General features: G+C 49.8%; 1 protein-coding gene across 4 annotated transcripts in view; it reads right to left on the reverse strand.

The window, feature by feature from the left end:
- The window catches only part of LDLRAP1 (low density lipoprotein receptor adaptor protein 1), a 41,357-nt gene extending 22,457 nt beyond the window's left edge, over positions 1-18,900 (reverse strand). The window contains exons 1-6 of one of the 4 annotated variants that reach the window (XM_075114489.1): positions 18,800-18,818; positions 18,571-18,712; positions 14,207-14,361; positions 12,604-12,723; positions 5,352-6,313; positions 3,899-4,053 (exon numbers count right to left, since the gene is read on the reverse strand). The gene's annotated coding sequence lies outside the window, so the exon portion shown is untranslated. The other 3 variants (XM_075114487.1, XM_075114490.1, XM_075114488.1) reach the window with 3 other exon arrangements.

Below are 18,900 nucleotides of genomic sequence, written 5' to 3' on the forward strand. Positions count from 1 at the left end.
CTGCCCGTGCTGATGGAAAACAGGCCCAGGGCAACGAGTGGCAGCAACTTAATTGCAATCAAGGCCCGTCAGCCCCGTCAGTGTGCCCGAGCAGCTGAAGCCGATCGGCCAGGGCTGTGAGTTGAGCATGCAGCAGAGAAACGGGAGCTGCGTTTGAGAGCGCCGCAGAGACGGGACTGCCAGCGCTGCTCCAGCACGCGCACCACCTGCGCAGCGTCTTGCTTCCAGGGATGCTCCGTGCCAGATGCTACAGAGGATGGTTCAGGAAATCTCCTAATCCCTAGTAATTAGGGCTGGCTTAAACCTGAAAGCTTAAGACTTAATGTCTCTTACCAAATCTCGTATGTTAATTGGCCCAGGTCTGCAGACTCCTGGGTACCAGGAAGTAAATCTCACTCCTTTTTTGGAGCCCTGCACACTTTTTGGTCTAAACAATGTCCGGCACAGGAAATCCCACAGCCTAGCCACTTTCTATGGCCAGTGCCAGTCTTAAAAAATCCGACACTGAAGGAACTCTTGTGCTTTGCCCTGACAACAAATTGTAAATGAGGCAGGAGCTCATGAGAAAAGCAGCTGCCTTCCCTGCTCTGCTGCTGGTGGAGGCAGTAGGGGCCTTTGGCTTGTACGTCCCATCAACTGAGACATGTCCCCCTTCTTCAGAGGGAAAAAAGGCTCCCATGACCACGGAGGAAGCTGAGCCGGGGAGCTGAGCACGTGGGAGGGACGAGGGATGGAAAATCCACATCAGCATCGCTGTCGTCCAGGGAAATTGGAAGCCGCGCTCGTTCCCAGTGTGCGTTTGTGGTTTGTTCCCCTGCAGACTCGCTTCGCTTCCCTCTGCAAACACGCGTTCCCTCACCCGGCACGTCATCCCCTGCTTCCTTCGGGTGGCACAGCACAGCCCTGACGGGGCTGAGCCGTAGGAACCGAGCGTGCCCTCGGACTCTGGGAAGCAACCCTGGCCCGTCGGGTAGCGGCCGGGTAGCAGACATCCTGGGCGAGCTTTCCAGCTCCATCTTGTTAAGGGCTGAGAGCAGTCTCGGGAGAGACTGAAGTGGTCTCTTCCCATCGCATGGCCACATCTCCAGGGTCACGTCTGCTCCCGCACGCCGCAGCCTCCCAGGGAACGGCCCCGTGTGAGCTCCCCCAGTTTTTGGCAGATGGCAGCTGAAGCCCCAGGGGACTGAGCCCAGCCCTAAGGAGGGCAACTGGCAGCTGGGCAAGGACGGCCATCCCCAGCCACAGCCTGGCTGGGCACAGCGTGCTGCTCCGGCATCACGGTGTTTGGGATAAGCCCCCATCATGTGCATGAGCCACCAGCGCGCAGGGCAGAAGGGGCTGCCTGGCTCCCGGTGCCAGCTGCAGCCCATCCGACCCCTCAGATGATGATCTGCTGCAAAGATCAGAGCTGGCAGAAAGCATTTAGAGTCTTTGGCTTAAAAAATACCGAGCAACAGCAGCATCTGTAGCCACTGCAGAAGGATTCAGCTCATTTTTGCTGCCTGGGAGTTAGATATTTGGTTGGAGCTAATTATCTGCCCTCCCTCTGTAGTTAAGGAGAAAGCGTCATCTCCAGAGGGTGAACCAAGCCTTGGAGGAGATGGACGCCCCTTGGAGGGGTCTCTATCTTCTCCTGTTGACTTTGCACCCAGGCCAGGCACTGAGCTTACATCCCATTTTGCTTATTGTCCGAAGCGACGAGGCGCACCCCAGCTCTGCGTCTGCAGCCGGGAGCCTCCCACCACCTCCTCACGCTTTCTGTTCTTCCCAGTTTGTTTGGCCGAAGTGATTTGCCAAATGAGCACCTAATTCATGAATAGTTTAGGTCCCCAGCAAATGCCTTATTTCATGGTGAATTTATTGTTCACCAAAAAGATGGCTCAGCTTTAATGCAGGTGGAAAGGAAGAGTTATTCCTCATGCGACGTCTCCAGTGGCTTTACCAGGTTGAAAGCTTTTTAGGAGGCTGAACAACAGGGTACAAATTCTCCTCGCAGACGCCAAGGATGTAGCCGAGAGTGAAAGTTAGCTCATGTTGATTTTAATTAATTTTCCCGATGTAAGGACAGTGGGACCAGGCGCTCTTTGAGGAGTTCAGTCACTTATGTGGTTTTATCACAAGGAATTCAGCCCTCATCTTAGGCTTGTGTTAAACTGGATTAGTTTCACTGACAGCGCTGGAGCTTTCAGATTGACACCAGCATAACTTAGTTACATAATACAGAAAAGATAAAAATACATCAGGGTAAAATATCAACTGTTAGAGGAAATAATGAGCGCGCCCACACATCTAATGCATTCTGAAGAAACGGGGAGCAGATCACGGTTCTGTAATGCAGAGTCTTCTGGGGCATCTTTTACAGAGGATATCAAAGCACTTTACAAATCATTACTTATTTAAGCCTTGTCACATGCTGGTCACAGAAGAGAACAATGCTGGAAGCAGGGCATGAACCCAGGAAGCATCAGCAGAGACAAGGAAACGTTTAAACTAAAGAGGTTTCCAATGGGAAATGCTGTTTCTCCAAGATTGAAACATTTTGCTGGAGCATACTGATGTCGAGGGAGTTTTTGACGGAACAATTTCAAAGCAGTTCAGCATCAAAATGGGATCTCGTGCAGTCAATATGTGGGAGAGGGGCTGGAGGTTTTATTTCAGTACAAGGTTTACTATGTCATGTACGTCCCATGTAAATAGTCATGGCTGACCTTAGCTAAATGTTTCTTTGCAGTCTGGATAGCTGCATGTTTCTGGGTGTAACTGTTCTAAGTATTTATTTCCATAACTTGGGGGAAGTTGCTGTGAACTTTCAACTTGATTTGAGAAAATAAAGCTACTCTGCAATATCAGGATGCCCTTACAGCTTCAGTAGATGCTCCTTCCTAAACCCTCCTCAAAGACCTCTCTGCACTTCTCTCTACCCTGAGCAGGAAAGGTTACTTGCTCCTATGAAGACTCCAGAGTTTAATTCAGTTAAAGCTAAGGCCCTCTTTCCCAGGATCTTGCATCGATGTGCTGACAATTTGATCCCTTAAACTGCTGTTTTCGAGGCCCTGATCCAATATCCCGACCTCTTCAAAGACAAGCGGATCAGGGGCCCGCAGGGGAAGAGGGGAGAAGGGACGGTGTGTAAGACACAGCAGGGCTTTCCTGGAAAACAGACCCCACCAGTCACGACTGTCAAATCTAAACCACGCTGCCTGCTTCTTATCCTGGGAGGGTATTTACTTCTCGTTCCCTGACACACTTGTGGCTGCTGCTTTCTGGGGTTACAGCTCAGCTCTGTCTGTTCCTCCGCCAAAGAGAAAGCCCAGCGCTCCCATCGACCCTGCCTGCACCGTGGAGAGCATCCCGGGGTGGTCTCCTGCACCAGGTGCTTGCTCTTCAGCCCACGGGAGTTTTGAGATTAAAGGCTGCACAACATGACTTGGGTTCTCACCGGCACGTGGTGGCAGATTAAAACTGGGCGCCCAGAGCTGCCACCGCGCCCAACCCTGCCCCTCTGCCAGGTGCTGCAGCCTCAGCAAACCCACTGCGTCCCCTCCACTGCCGTAAATGAAATGTCCGTGCCTCTGGGTGGCCGCATCCATCAGCAGGACGGGGTGCCCGACAGCCTGATTTTAATCCACCGGCACATGTCTGCCAGGGACCTCTGTGAGGCCCACATAAATCAGCGTGGTTCTCCAAAGGGAAAGCGATGCTGTGCTGATTTACAGCGGCTGAAAGCATCTCTCTGCCCGGGTCATACCAAGTGGTAAATACTCACCACAATCAGCAGCGAGGCTGATTATCACCTTGCCACGGAAAGAACCTTTTGAAGTGTTTGATTAAAGACAGAAAGGGCTTGGCAGAGAGGGGGGATAGAAGTGGGGGATCGCTTTCCAGCTCTTCCCCTTACCCGCAAGGTGATCTTGCTTGAGTCACTTGAACTGCTGCTCATTTTGCTTCCACCTGTCAAGCCTGTGATTACAAACGCATCAGGAGCAGGTTTCCAGGTCCGACTGAGCCCAAACATCAAACCAGTTCCCAAACGCAATCAAGGTTCACTTGTGACTTTTGAGAGAAAGAAAAAGACAACAGTCATTTCAGAGCAGTCTTTTCTTAGGGCTATTAAAGCTTTTTAAACCTTTTAAATTATTCAGCAGAAACAAAACAAAAAAATCCCTTTTGAGACAACTCTTTGAACTGTCCAGCCTACAATAAAAGGCATCCAAAAAAACCCCATCCAGGCACTGAAAGGCCCCTATCCTTTCCAGCTGAAACCTTTCCCCTTGTTTGACCCAAACGATGAAGGGTGTTTGCAGGTACGTGCCGGGCTGCTGGGATTTCAGGCTGCCTGTGCTCTACCTCCCCAAAGGCTGGCTCTCGCGACGAGTGTTGTGCCTCTTGGGATTATCCGTTAGGGCTCGGCACCCTGATGATGTGGCCACGTGCCTTAGGGAGGTGAACACATCCTGCGCCCGTGTGGATGTGGGTATGTGTTTTGAAAGAGTTCAGTTTCATCGCTGAAAAATAGCGGTGAATTTGGGTCTTGGGAATGGCGTACATACGTACAGCCCTCCAGGACTGCGCTGGGTCCAGCTTCCTTCCCTTTCAGAGGCAAATCTTCCCCTAGAAAATAGCCCCATTCCCAAGGTGAAGATTTCTCAGGAAAGAGCCTGAAAAATCCATCGCTTGATTTTTATGTATTTCCTTTGAAAAAGGTTTCATCCTCTTCCCATCCCCTAAAGCAAGCTCCTGGCAGATTCTCTATCCCCCTCATCTTCCGTCCCTTGCTGGTGTGGCAGCCCTAAGCAACATTTCTCTGTCAGGTTAGAGCAGACATGGATAAGGGAATTTATAACACAAATGCCAAGGGAATTAATTTGAACTGTGTGAAAAGCCATGACCGCCTCATGTAATATTACCATTCCGCTCAATTTAATGTCTTCTTAATTATAACCATTTTTCAGTTTTTCCTTAAGAAAACTCTGTGTTGCCTTTTGTCTCTGCCCAGCAGTGCTGTCTCGGTCCCCTCTCCTATTACAGTACTGCATTTAAGACGCTATTTTTCTCTCCCCAAGGTTTTTTTTTGCAGGGCCCTTCTTCCCCAGCTGCTTCCGCCCAGCCAGCTTCAATCCCTCCAGCACTGCATCATCAGTGTCAGATTTTGCTGTTGTGGGTGTTGCTTTATGTTCAGGTTGTACCAGAACATCAAATTTAAGGTGCAGACGGGAACAAAACTGTCGAGGCTATGTAGAGGTAAAACAACAGATGGGCAGTGCCTTGCTGCTCCGGTTGGGCAGATTTTGAAGCTAATAATAATTGTAAACATCTCTTTCCATCTTGTTTAATCCTTATAATCTCCTTACCCTCCAGTCCAAATTGTTATTTTCTTTGTGTGCTGAGATCGTTCTTTGTAGCCGGGACATCTCTGCCAGACCTGCGTGCCTTGCACGTTGCCTTTGGTGAGGTGCTACAGCCATCCAGACGAAGACTTCATCAGGGGTTTCTTTCCCACCAAAATGTCCTTCACCCTTCCCATGAAGAAGGGACAGGCAGGGCTGTGGCAGTTCGAAAGACACCAGCAAGTTAAAAAAAAAAAAAAAAAAAAAAAAAGATATAAACGTTTCATGAAGAGTGTGTCCAGAGAACAGGGGTCACATTTTATTCCCGGTTTTGCTCTGGATGTGCTTTGTAGCTTTTGGAGTGGCCGGTTCTTACAAGCCTTGTTGTTTTACACACAGCCCCTGGGGTTATGTTATCAGATTACAAGCCTCCCCTTCCATTAAAACGTGAGGTTTCTAGATTTTTGTGGTTGAAAATATGAAGAACAGAAGTTCAAAAATCCAGACAGCAAGCAGAGAAACGTGACGGTTTTTTGTTTTGGATCTTTAGACTCGGGGGAGGAGCTGACTCTGGGTTTTTGAGCTTTTAATAGTAATACTGGAATCTGGTCACGTGGCTGATGAGCTGGGCCCTCCCAGGGCTGAGCGCCCGGGTCTCGGCTGACCGCAAAGGGAAGGGCAGGCACCGACCCCTCTAAAAAGTCACCGAATCCTTTTCTGGAAAACAGTCTTGACCTTTGCTGGCTTTTTCTTCTCTCCCGCTGTTGCAAAGCAAACTAATTTTCTCATTTTAAAGTGGTTTGAGATCCCCTTGTGAGAGGTGCAGCGGCGATAATGAGCCCGATTCTCTCTTCTCTCACCACCTTCACGCAGAGCCAGCGATGGGAGGCGGCACCATGGACTCTGCCGACAACAAATCCACCCGCTTTGTATCTGGAGCGCAGCGTTACAGGGAGCAGCACCTTGACAAAAAGTGGCTCTTCAACCTGGGAAACAAAGAGATCATACCCAATTATTGAAGGATGAAGATCGATAAATTTGACTCAGAACAGATATGAGGTTGTTTGTTGTGGGTTTTTTTGTTGTTTTTTAAGAATGAGGATAACTGGCAATCGGAGCAATTATCAAGAGTTGGGTTGGATCCTCTATCCGTGGAAAAAAAACCTTAAGCTAAGCCTGGTTGCCTTGCTGAAAGGAAGAATTAGGTCCTGTGGCTTCAGGAATTCAGAGTGGCAATGCCGGCCTTCCCCTCTGACCTTTTATTCGCTAAGCTGGCTGCACGCTGGGTTTCAGGTTGTTCCATGCCAAGTGCATCTGATAAATCAGTTTGTTCTGAATCCAGCTTCCTTCTCCTGGGGCTGCTGGTCTCCTGACCATATGGCAGAGCTACACGTCTACCTGTGCCCCTGAGCTGCTCCTCCGAAGGCTGCTGGTACCTGCGTCATCTTTACATCCTGCGCCTCGGATAGTGCTGATTCATACTCCAACGCTGCTGAAAGTCATTCTGCTCTCGTTTGTACTGAATCAATTACATTTCTTTGCAAACCTATCTGCTTCGAACCCTGCTAGGAAGTATAACAAACCAGAATATGGGTATTGATAATTCCACGCTAATAACTTAAAAGAAGAATAACTGTCCTTGAGCAAAGACAGAAGATGTTAGAACAGCAGTCTCCCCAGGGCAGGGATTATCATGTTTCTCACGAGCAACTTCGGCACAGAGGAGCAGTCCCTGATCTGCCTGGCCTGAGCAAGCCTCTGCTGTCGCAAATGATGCAGCCAGGCTCTGGGTCCTCTCCTCCAGCACCAAGACCACAGGAGCTTTACTAACTGCAAAAGAGGCTGGACTGGTCCCTGCTGCTGCTTTTAGCTCCGCTGCCGCACTCAGACAGCGGCTGCCCTGCAGCAGTCCCATCCCGGGGCTAACCCCCGCTCCCTGCAGCCCTGGGGGATGCGCTGCCCTGGGACACGTCCTGGATGGAGACCCCATTCCCATCCCCCAGGGACTGCCTCTCCCTGGGAGGCCCCTTCCTATGCTCTCCTGCGGGGAAGGGAGGATCTCCCACACTGTAAGCAGTTTGGGGCAGCGAATGCATGTGTTAAGCCCTGCTGCTATTTATGGTGCTGTTTCCAGGACAGATAATATTAATATCATGCGGCAAGTGCGTGACCACCCCAACAGCAAGTGTGGGGTTTGATTTGCAGCTTTAATTTGAGACTGGCTAGTGCCAAATGCTGGCTCTTCACATTATGGCATGCTCAGGCTGCCCAGCTTGGATGTTTGGGGATGCAGCAGAGCACGTGAGAATGGGGATGGACTAATGTGCACCCTCTGGCCCTCCCCGGCCCTGTCCCTTGCTGCCCAGCATACCAGGTCCCTTCTGCTGCCTCTCTTCTGGGAAGCCCCTCCAGCAGCCTCAGTCCGATTGCGTAGTTCCTGATCCACCAAAAGCAGATTACTTCTGCTGTACCATATGCAAAAGCTGTCTATGTATTTACAAAAGTCCATTATTTCCTATTACAAGCTCCAGCTCCCCCCCTCCACCACCATCCTCAGCCCCAGCTTTTCCACTACATCTGAGCAGGAAAATAAAAGAACCTGGAAAACAAAACAAAAAGGTGAAAGCCAAGGTGAGGCAGGGAGATGTCAGTCCCATAGCAACAAGAGGTTTCAATTAATCACATGTAAATTGGAATGCAGTGCAATGCAGGAAATACATTCAGCAGGGTGCTGGTGGCGAGGCCTCAGCTGTGTGCCCGGCTGAGGGGCTCCAGGTGGAGAGAAGTGGTACTGGGAGCTGTGCCCTGGCTCTCTTCTCTCTGGCCATCAGTCCTGGGCTGCAGCGGGGCACTGGCCACGCTTCAGCCCCGAAATAGGTGGCCCCATCAGCTGCTGCTTCTAGTTCGAGAGCAGAGCTGACTGGAGGGTCTGTCCTTGCAGTGAAAAGGCTCAGAAATACAAAAAATATCTGCACGCTGCATCCTCAGGGGTGAGGTGATGGTTCTGGGGAAGAAGTACGCAGCCGCTGTCTGTGCCAGCATGTCCACCCCAGCAGCACCTGGATCCAGGAGCTGGTTTCACCCCTGCCTGGCAGAGCAATGAGGTCCCAAAGATACTCAGTTCCTACAAGCTTCTTGCCCCCTCTGAAGGTGGGTGAATTCACCTCTTCTTGGATGCTAGAGTCAGCAAGGCACGAGCCCTGGGGAACCAGTCCCTCAGCTGGACCAGGAGACGAGCGTTTGCCCCACAGCCACAGTGACAGAAGTGCTGAGCCTGAGCAACACCCTGGTGCCCCCAAACGGTGGAGAAACCCCCAGAGCCATGCAGCCACGCTGGGAGATTTCCCCGCTGACCCTGGAGATGGGGTGCGGGGCTGCCTGGCGGGAGCCCAGAAGGCTTTCCATGCAGGAGGAGGAAGCTCCTTTTATTGGTGCTGCATGGAAATCAAAGCAGGCCCCACTATCTCAGGGGAAAGCATCTTTCCTGTTCATTCAGCGTTCCCAGAAGAAGCTGAGGCTGCGCAGCAGGTGACAGGAGCGCTTGACTCCTTTTTGCCAAAGTCATGCGGCATTTGGTTGTTTCTGAATGTGGCATCTCCACTTGCTGGGAGCTGCGGGTCAGGCAGCGTGTCTCCCTCCAGGCTGTAAACGCCCCCCGGCCTGCCTACCTGGGAAGGTATCATAAAATATTGATTACTCTCAGCACACTCCTGTTCTCCAGACATTTAGGAGCTCACTCTTCCTGCAGTCAACAGCAAAGCAGAGGCCCCTGCTCCTGAGCAAATCCTTGCTGGGTGAATGGAAGTGCAGGGAGAGGTAGCTCAGTGAAAGCAAGAACAGGAAGAGCTTTGAAACACATAGGTCTGGGTGTTTTAATTTTAGTGAGGAAAGAAATACAGCAGCCGAGAAGCTTGTAGGGGCACTGGACAGTTTATATGTGTGTATGTGTGTGTATGCAGTACCCACAGAGCAAAGTACCTCGTCTGCTTGAGAGCGCGACCACCTTGGTGCATTAACCCCTGTCTGCATGGTCACTGCAGTAATGCTGCTTGCACCGATCGCCAAATTGCTGCTCTGTGTGCAAAGCAAGGGCTGTGCAGAGCCACGTCATGGGTGCCACAGGCTCTGACGGCCCTGTGTTAACCCCAGCTGCAAGAGGACTTCAAGTTCTCAGCAATCAGCAGCAAGTGAAGGGGTTGTACAACCCTCTCCTGCCAGAGCCAGCCCTGAATGAGAGCACTGGGGTCACTGCTGATGTCCAGCGTACAAGTTTCTTGGAGCTACGCTCCTCCAGCCCCTCCTGCCACGTCAAGAGCATCTGTATCCCCCACTCACAGGTTCCCTGGGGCATTCAACACCCCCTTGTGTAGGCAGGAGCGTTGAAGGTACTTGTTCTGGCTTGCCAGCCACTGGCACAGAAAGTATCTCCTGGATCACAACTCTTGCTCTAGCCCTTGGGCATTTCTACTTTCCCAGCTGCTTTCCACAGATCCACCCTGAATCAGCATGCAAATCAGCTAGGAAGCCAGCCTAACGCTGTCGGAAAAGCCCAGCTTTGCTGGAAAGTTTCGCTGGCGTGCAAAGCAGCCGTGCCCGAGCCACCTTCGCAGCTGGGTACCCGAGACTCTCCAGCTTGTTTGTCCTGATGCAGGCTCTTCTCCTCCACACCCTGCTGGTCTGCTACTGGTGAACAGCAACAGTATCTCCCAGGGGAATTTCAGAGCATCCCAGATTGAGGAGATGAAGGGAGAGGAGAATGGAAGTACTGCTGCAAAACAGTCTCAGGGAAAAAGAGGTCAAAGCACCTGCAAATGAAGACAACACATGGCTTTGCTTCCTCTCTCAGCCCTGCAAACTGCTGTGTAAGAACTGCCTTCTTTATTTGGAAATGCTACTGTAAAATGGGTCCCAATGGTGTTTTGAAAGCTCACGGCTTGGCTATGAGCAGGAGCATCAACAGAGATTGCTGGGATTCTCAGATGGATGGAAAACCTGTTTATTTCTGCCAAGGCATTTTCTACGTGCTCTCTGCATTAATCTTGTAGGAAGTGGCAGCGAGACAAGAGGAGAGCACGTTCAGTGTGGGCCTGGCAAATCCTCAGCGTGGTGTTTCTTCCTGCTCCAGCCCTGCTCCTCAACTGCGCAGCTTTTCATCTGCAAATTCTCTGATGCTGCTGCCAAAAGGGAAACCCAAAATTCATGGCCAAGAGGATGAGTTGTAGTGGCAGAGAAGTTGTTTTGAATTTGACTGCAGCAAGCAGCTGTGCCAGACTCTGGGCTTTTCCCCCCTGCTACATCAGACGCTTGTACATACTCCTGTGCTGCCTGGAGGAGCCGGGAGAGTTGTCCTGGCAGAGGTGCTCAGCACCCAGCCCTCTCCTGGTACGAGTGACAGTCCGTGCTGAAAGCAGGACCGGGGCGCGCAGGCGGGACTGGCAGCACAGTCCAGGATGAGTGGGACCGGGCAGAGGAGGATGGGGGCAACCCCCAAAAGGGGCACCCAGCAGGCAGCAAGAGCTTGTTCAAGCCCTTTTTAGCAGCCACTTCAGCTGCTTACCAGCACTTACCAGCTGTGGTTTTAGCAGCTGGTTCTACCTGGCTGGCAGGACAACCCCCTGCACATATGCTGCCACTTGAAACTCCTCTGGAAACATCCCTGTCAGTCACTTTGGAGATTTGGCATGCAGCTTTCAGGAAGAGAGAGGCTGCAAGCCAGTGATGGGGTAGGGACCAAACAGCAGCCCTTGATACAGGTTTCTAGCTGCCTGCAGCACTCTAGGCGTGCTGCAGAATGAATACGGAGACACAGAGCCTGTCCCAAAAGGCTCCCAGTCTAATCCATAGATGCAATCATGACTAATAAATGGTAAAGTGATGAAGAAAAGATGTTAAAAAGATGACGAAAGACCAAAGGAGACAGCAGTAACCCTTCTGACTTGCTCAGCTCCTTTTGACAATTCAATTATAACGCGATGCTAATTACTGAGTTGATGGTATTGAGCGCCAAGGCAGAAGGGCACTACAAGAAAGGGATATTGATAGGGGAAGGTGGCAGCAATAGTGCTCCTCACCCAGAGAGATGCCAAACTGCACCAAGGGAGCACAGAAAAGGAGCCAAGATCTGGGGTGGAGTGCGGCGGGGAACAGTAACATTGGATGACAGCTCAGAAAGGGAACGATAATGAATGTGATAGTTGTCTGAAACAGAGGCTGATCTTGCACAGGCAGAAGGCAATTAACCAGGAGAGGGTTTCCGATTTGGGCTGGCGTAGGTGCCTCCCTGCTGTCAGCTGTGCAAAAGCCTGCAGCTGGGCATTTGCACTTCTCCTCTCAAATCTGGTGCTCCCGACTGAGTGCAGTCACCACACCGTGGACACGGACCAAGCTCAGACCTCTGACATGCCAAAAAAGAGCCAAGGGGCTTGTCTTTAATCAGACGAAAACCACTGAAGGGTTAAAGTCACTCCGCTCAGGTCCCATTGCCCACTGCAACACGAATAACAGTGCCTTCCCTGAAAACAGGGTCATCAACACACTCACTTTCACTAATTCCATATTTAAAACACAGCTTCTCAATCAAAGAGATGCTATTACCCACAAAGCAGCTTAAATTGTCCCTTAGATTTAAATACAGCCTGTTGCATAAAACATCTTTTTATCAATTTCACTTAGGGCTGACAAGCGCTCCCCCGCGCACATCCTTTTAATAACATCAGTGCGCTTCACAGAGCCCTTAAGTGCATTCCTTCGGGAAGCAAATACCCTTAAGGGCACCTTTTGTCATTGTCAGTTTTCTCCAGTTGCTGAAGAGGGACTGTACTGAGAAACACTGGGCTCTCATTGCATCATGTCGCATTTTGGGAACAGAGCTCTGCATGCAGTTTCCAGGAGGTGGGCAGAGGGTGCCAGGCTGGAGGAAACATCCCCAGCTGCTGTGCAGGGCATGAGAAGGGATATTTCGCTTTTCTTCCAGCCCAGTGAGAAATCCGTTTTTGGTCTGTCTGGTATGAGCAAGCTACAGCTCCAGTTGTCCCTTCTTGGAAAAGGAGCATCAAATCCCCCTGCCCTGCGCGCCAGTTGCCATGGCTCTGCTAGTGCTGCGTTACTTATTGGATGTCAAATTACGTGCTCTTTCACAGAGCAAGAGGCACAAAGTTTTGAGGTAGGTTGGGGAATCATTTGGGAATCAGTTCTTGCACTTCAAGAGGAATCAAAGGGAGAAATAAGACTAATTTTATCAAATTCTATAGGCAGAAGAGGATGGAAGCAGTGTTACCTTGTGGTTAGTGCGCTGGTCTGGCGTTTGGGGAACTTTGGTTTATTTTGGCTTCTGCAGATGGGCTCAATGGATGACAATTAGCCAAGACGTCGGTCCTCTGTGTTTTAGCTTCTCCATCTGCCAAATGAAGAGAACAAGACAAATGAACTGATGAAGAGTGCTGCATGAAAGAGAGATTATGTGGTTAATTAACGATGGCAAGAGTTCAAGGTACAGACTTCCATAACATTTTCCTCTCAGGCCACAGCTCTCTCCCTGCTGCATGCTGGCGGGCTGGGTCAGGAGCAAGCCCAAAACCTCCCTTTGCCAGCAGCTCGGTGCTGGAGCTGGCTTCCCATGCACATCATCCGTCCATGCGCCCGACCCAGCCTGGCTTTGTGAGCAGGCTTGATTACAGCGTCACAGGCACTGCCAGCGACTGAGGACCAGACAGAAAAGGCATTGACTACTCAGGCTGTTAAAAACTGCTCGCTGCTGGCGCTGCAAACTTGTATGGCATCTGGACGTTGAGCTGGACTTCTCAGCAGCTGCTGTATGTTAAGGTTGGAGACAGAATGGGTAGGAAATACAGGAACCTTTTTTTAAGCTCAAATGAAAGGAGGCTTTTTAAGAGACAAAAAAACCCAAAAACACCCAAAACAAAACATGCAAACCTCATTATTTAAAAAAAAAAATCCATCAGAAACGTACTAGAAAATCTGTATTGCTTGCTGTTTAGTTAAATGGCTCTGTCTTGTGATCAGCTGCTAGAACTTGGTTTAGCAGAAGAACTGGGCATCTGTAGAACTACTGCTTTCATATTAAATCCCACAGGCTCCCTGCCAGGGAGCTGTCCTCTCCATAAATTTTTGACCATCTGTGTCCCCTTTGATGCTTTGGTGGGTTTTTTCCCTCCCTTTCCTGAGCTTCAGGTTGACATTTGCTCTCTAGGATTAGAAGGCTGCCACCTTCATCGCTCTGGGAGAAGGGTTTTTACCCCAGAGTCTCCAAGCCCAGCTGTCAAAGCATTAAAAATTGCTTGTGAAGGGGTGCTGGGAGCTTTTAAGTCTCTCTGCAGTTGATGGGATGTGCCAGGCAGAGGCCAGCCAACCAAGACCATCGCGACACTCAGCTGTGAAGCCCACTTACCACGTACTCCAGTCTGTGTGCCTGGGACTCCTTGAAACCATCCTGTTAACCACCCAGCCACTGATGCAAATGAAACATGTTCGCAGGCAAAGTCCAGCAAGCAGTATCATAGCTTTCTTCTGGGTGGGGGCTGAGGCTTGGCAGGGCCAAACCTTTGAGAAATCAGTTTTCTACCTTTTTTTCCTTTACAAAGAGAATTTCAAAGTCTTTGTGCATCTTCCTCTGCTTTCTGGCATAGCCAACGCCACCTGCCATCCTCCTCTTTAAATCAGCACCTCTGTTATCATTGCAGAGGTGCAGAGTCAACACAGTAGGAGCATAAAACAGACAGATTGGGGTTAACATCAGCTACAGTGGCTAAGTGGACTGATGGGTGCTTTTAATAACCGCAAATGCTATTCTTGGTGCTGATGATTTAGCAGTTTTCATAAGATACAGAGGGAATTAAAATGAATCTAAGGAGAGTACTTACTTTTCATCTACGCTCGCCTGCTGCCCGGGCTCTGGCTCATGCTATTACTGCAGGGAGGTATCACTGCCTTTCAGCAAAGAATCAAAATCCACAATCACTCGATTTAACAGCTGGAATATTGCAGTCTTCCTTCTGCACGTGGTCATCCAAGGTCACTGAAAAACATTTCAAGGATTTTTGTTTTGATTTTTATTTTGGCCTAGAACCTCCGCATCTCAGAAGCAAACAACACAAAACAGGCTGAGCTAGGACAAATCATTAGTTATTTGGCTAAAATGCATTTTTTTTTTAGTAGATGTATTTGAGTACATACAGTGGGTTGCTGTCTTTCTTTTTAGTCCAGATTTAGAGGCCAATCAGGAATGATGGAATAGCCCCTCTACAGGTTTGGGCAAAAACCACAGGGACACAATCCCCTTCGTGCAAGCATGACCTGTCCAAGACGCAAAGCCCCAGCTCACCAGCCACGAACCTCGCCTTCCCGGATGAAACTTGCTGCAGTTTCATTTTCTTTAAGCACTGAAATTGCTTAGCAATTGGGGTCTTCATAAAGATCCTCTAAGGCAGCACAAATCCTTGCACCGAAAGGTTTCAAAGAACAGACACTGGGCCTTAGGAATCTAAGAAATTTTAGTAAGTTTTTTTATGGCTTTTTTTTTTTCCCCACCAGTGTTGAACAGCGTGGGTCCAGTAAATCTATTCGTACTCATGTTCTGAGCACTGCAGAAATATCTACCTGTAAGGCCCTCGTCTAGGTGGCTAACAGTGCAGGTTTTTAAGCATGCATACTACTAGAGCAAAGACAACCCAAAAAATGAGGCAGGGGCTACAGAATCAAGAAATTAGGCAATTGCAAGAGAACAAATGTGAAGTGAGAGACTAACTGCAGGATCAAAACAAGCACAGCTCTGAAGGCAGAAATAGTTCGTGTTACAAGACAAATGCAACCAGAATAGGACAAATGTTGCATCTCTGCTATTAACACCCATAAATGTGCAGATACTGGCTTGTAGGTGATCACATTTCAGTGGCTCAGTAAACCCATCAGCTGATGCCCATCAGTAGCATCACAGTAGCTGCCTGATCTCTCACGGACCCATCCGCGAGGTAACACACCCGGGTTGTGGGGAGCAAAGACCGAGCCATCGCTCAGCAGAACCTGCCTGCCGTCGGTCAGGGTGGCTTGGCTGGCAGATGGCACCACACCACCAGTTAAACACTATTGCCGTCAGGTGTGTGCTTGTAGCCTGCAGATGCGACTGCCTGAGAGCAGACAAGCCAAGACTTGGCTGCAACTGATTATTCCTTTAGATTTACCAGTCCTGGCTACATACACTAAAACTACAAGTTCCTGGGGCAAGTCAAGCAACAAAAGGTTCATTAAAGTGGGTTAAAAGGTCACCTATCTGCTTCACCTAGATGACTGAAAAGGGCAGGGACAACCCAGCTTCCAGGCATTTACTATTGTATTTTTCATTGCTCTCCAATAATTTGAATTTTCACATTCATTAAATCAGCATTATCAATTCTCAACATTACCGCTTGCCTCATTTCCTATCATACAAGATCTCCATTTATTCCATTCAAATCCTCAGAGACAGCTTCCTGTGTCCCTATTCTAACCCTCTTTAATGTTTAACTGTTCTCCTGGTATACCCCAAACCTCCCAAGGAGCAGGGGTCACAAGACTTGCTGCCCGGTGGATCCCCAGCCCTTATATCTCTGGCTGGGGAAAGAACAGCCCATTCCCCCGATCTCCAGCCTGCGCTTTTCCTTTGCCTCCTGGGTTAGCTTCTCCACCTGCAGCCCCCTGTGCCCTTTCCCCATGGCTTTGGCATGAAGCTGCTCTCTGAGCTGTAATAAAGCAGAGTCAAGTTTTGCACAGCCTGTGGACACAGCCCCATTTCCCCTCCACTGAGATATTTTCCCATTGTCTATTTTGAAAGAGAAGTGGAATTGTGTTTGGAACATTGAAAGCATCTTAAAAATGAGGTGACATTGTCGCTGCTGGTGCTTCCATGGCAACATGCATTTGTTTCTCAGAGCTGTTTCATATTAATTAATACACCACTTCCATTCACGTGGCCCATATTCAGAGTGCACGGCACAGCCCCCACTGGGACTTTCTTGGGTCACATGAAATATTTATACCAAGGAATCAGAAGAAAGAACTTTTCTGGTGTGTTCTGGCCACTGGGACAGAGTGTGACACGCAGACACCCGATCACCCCTTTGCTAGCCCAGCGAGCACATTTGCTGACAGTAGCTGGGCAGAGCCCATAACAACATCCCACCCACACGATGGCAGGGCAGCCAGAGAAGCCCTGGTCCTGTTGATCGACCAGGACAGAACAAGGCAGGGCTTGTTACACAGCAACGAATCCAGGACTCTCCTCTTCATGCACTGACACACGCAAGCTGCCCTACCTTGCCGCGCTGTGCTGACGTGTCTAGACGTGGCCAAAAGTGAGGTGATTCAGGGAACTGCACCAGCAAAATCCTTGGGCACAGAGAATTTGCATATCTTGCCTTCCCCTCCCTGCTGCAGGCTCTGGGGGAGCAGTCAGCTGAATGTGGGAGGGCGTGGGGGAGAAGCAGATCAAAGATGCGCTCCCCTGCCACAGCAGTAATAAAGACATAGCTGCGAGCGGAGCCTGCAGATGTTCTGCCTCTGGGCTGCGATCCTGCTGGATCCCACATGTGAAGAAGCAGGCTCTCGGCTGGCTGAACCTGGATAGAATCACAGAATCCCAGGCTGGAAGGGACCTCAGGGATCATCTAGTCCAACCTTTCTAGGAAGAGCGCAGTCTAGACAAGATGGCCCAGCACCCTGTCCAGATGACTCTTGAAGGTGCCCAACGTGGCTGAGTCAACCCCTTCCCTGGGGAGATTATTCCAGTGGTGACTGTCCTCACTGTGAAAAATTTCCCTCTGGTGTCCAACTGGAATCTCCCCAAGAGCATCGGATAGGGATTTCCAAAGAAAATTTAGGTGCTGCAAGCTGTGGCTAGGAAAGATTTGGGAGGTGCTACTAAATAGTCTTAGCTCCAGCAGGAAGCCAAGGGGGTTTCCTACTCCAGTGACTCCAGCCTTCCAAGGGATACATAAAAATCAAGTGTTTGGACCCTGCATAGCTATCAAATACCCAATGGCACTTTCACAGGAGGAGGAGGGTGAGCCCCAGGGTTCTGGCTGAACTCCAATTTAGATAATTATGTTCTGCCAACCTTCATTCTTTCTGCAGCTTCAAGCGGATATGGGATTTGGAGGCTTTTCTCAGCGAGGTGTTTTTCTGGCCCTTTTCCCTACTGACTAGACTCTTCAAAAAAAAAAAGAAAACAACAAAAACAAACCCAACCAACCAAAACCCCCCCACCAATATCCCTTCATGTGCAGCCTGGCCGGTGCCCCACCAGCATCAGTCATCTTCACGGGCTCTGAAATGCACTTCATGAAGGCACTCATGAAGTCTGGGTCCCTCTGTCACTGGCTGTCCACATGCTTCCATAAATAAGAGGATCTGCCACAGACAGCTTAGAAATACTGACCTACTCCACAGCTAAAATACTGACGTCCTTCACCAGGCACTGTAGAGATCTACAAGTGTCAGACACTTCCTAAAGAGCCTGGCTTCACAGATGTGCAAGCCAAGAACTCTGCTCTCCCTGTTGACCTTTCTTCTGCCTGAGTGAAATGCTCGAACAGGGGACATTAAGTGATCAACAGCAAGCGTAAATTAGGTTAGCGAAAGGGAGAGACCTCTCACTGGAGCCGTGCCTCAGTATCATTTAAACAGGCTTGAGAGGCTTAATTGTAGGCTCTGGCAGAGCACAGACAGGCTGCTTCACCCCACGCTTGTGTAGTCACAGCTACGAGCAGGAACTGCCCCGGCTCCCAGAGTCACACAGCGTTTGCTGCCTAGCAGTGCGGGTGTAACCGAAACATTCCCATGTCCCTGTGAATTACAGTGAAAAGAGGGCTGATAAATCTCAATTGGCTGAACATACAAAACCCCTGAAGTCCCAGACAGCATGTGTTTGTTTTCTCGCTGCTGCAGCTCCTTGTTTTCTCACTGCTGTGGCTCCTGTTGTCAGGATCTGTCAGGAGATTTCCCTCTATATTTCACTACGATGGGAGCACGTGCAGCTTGGATTCTGCTCAATCCCCTTTTACCGGCTTAATTTGAAGCTGCAAAGCAGGGGGCCAAAAGCTCAGGAGAGAGAAGCTGTTCCTTTGAGCCTGCCTATGAACATCTTGGAGGTTAATGAAGAGATTCCCAAAGTTGCAACAATTGCATGGACAGTCCATGAAGTGCAAGAGCTTCCCTACATGGAAAGGTTGGAATTATTTCAGTTCTCTCCCACCTGATGATCTCTCACGATCCTTTATTGGACTGACAGGGCTTCTCCCGGTGCTACATGTCATAGGCAACATCTCAGAAGTCCTCATCCTTTTCCTCCTGGGGAACAGCGCTTTCACAGCAGACTTCCAAGGCCCTTGTCAGTTCTGAAAGATAAAGCAGCAGCATTTATTTCTTCATGTCAACAACCACCCTTTTTGACTCTGCTTTTACATACCGACTGCCTTATTTACTGGAAAGAAGGTTCTTATGTCGCATCCCTTGCTCCCTTGAGATGTAGCTGCACCAAAAAGCATTCGTCTGCTGCTTTCCTTTTTGTTTCTGACTGTTCACC

This window comes from Phalacrocorax aristotelis, chromosome 20, assembly GCF_949628215.1.
Source record: "Phalacrocorax aristotelis chromosome 20, bGulAri2.1, whole genome shotgun sequence".
Taxonomy (NCBI): Eukaryota; Metazoa; Chordata; class Aves; order Suliformes; family Phalacrocoracidae; genus Phalacrocorax; species Phalacrocorax aristotelis.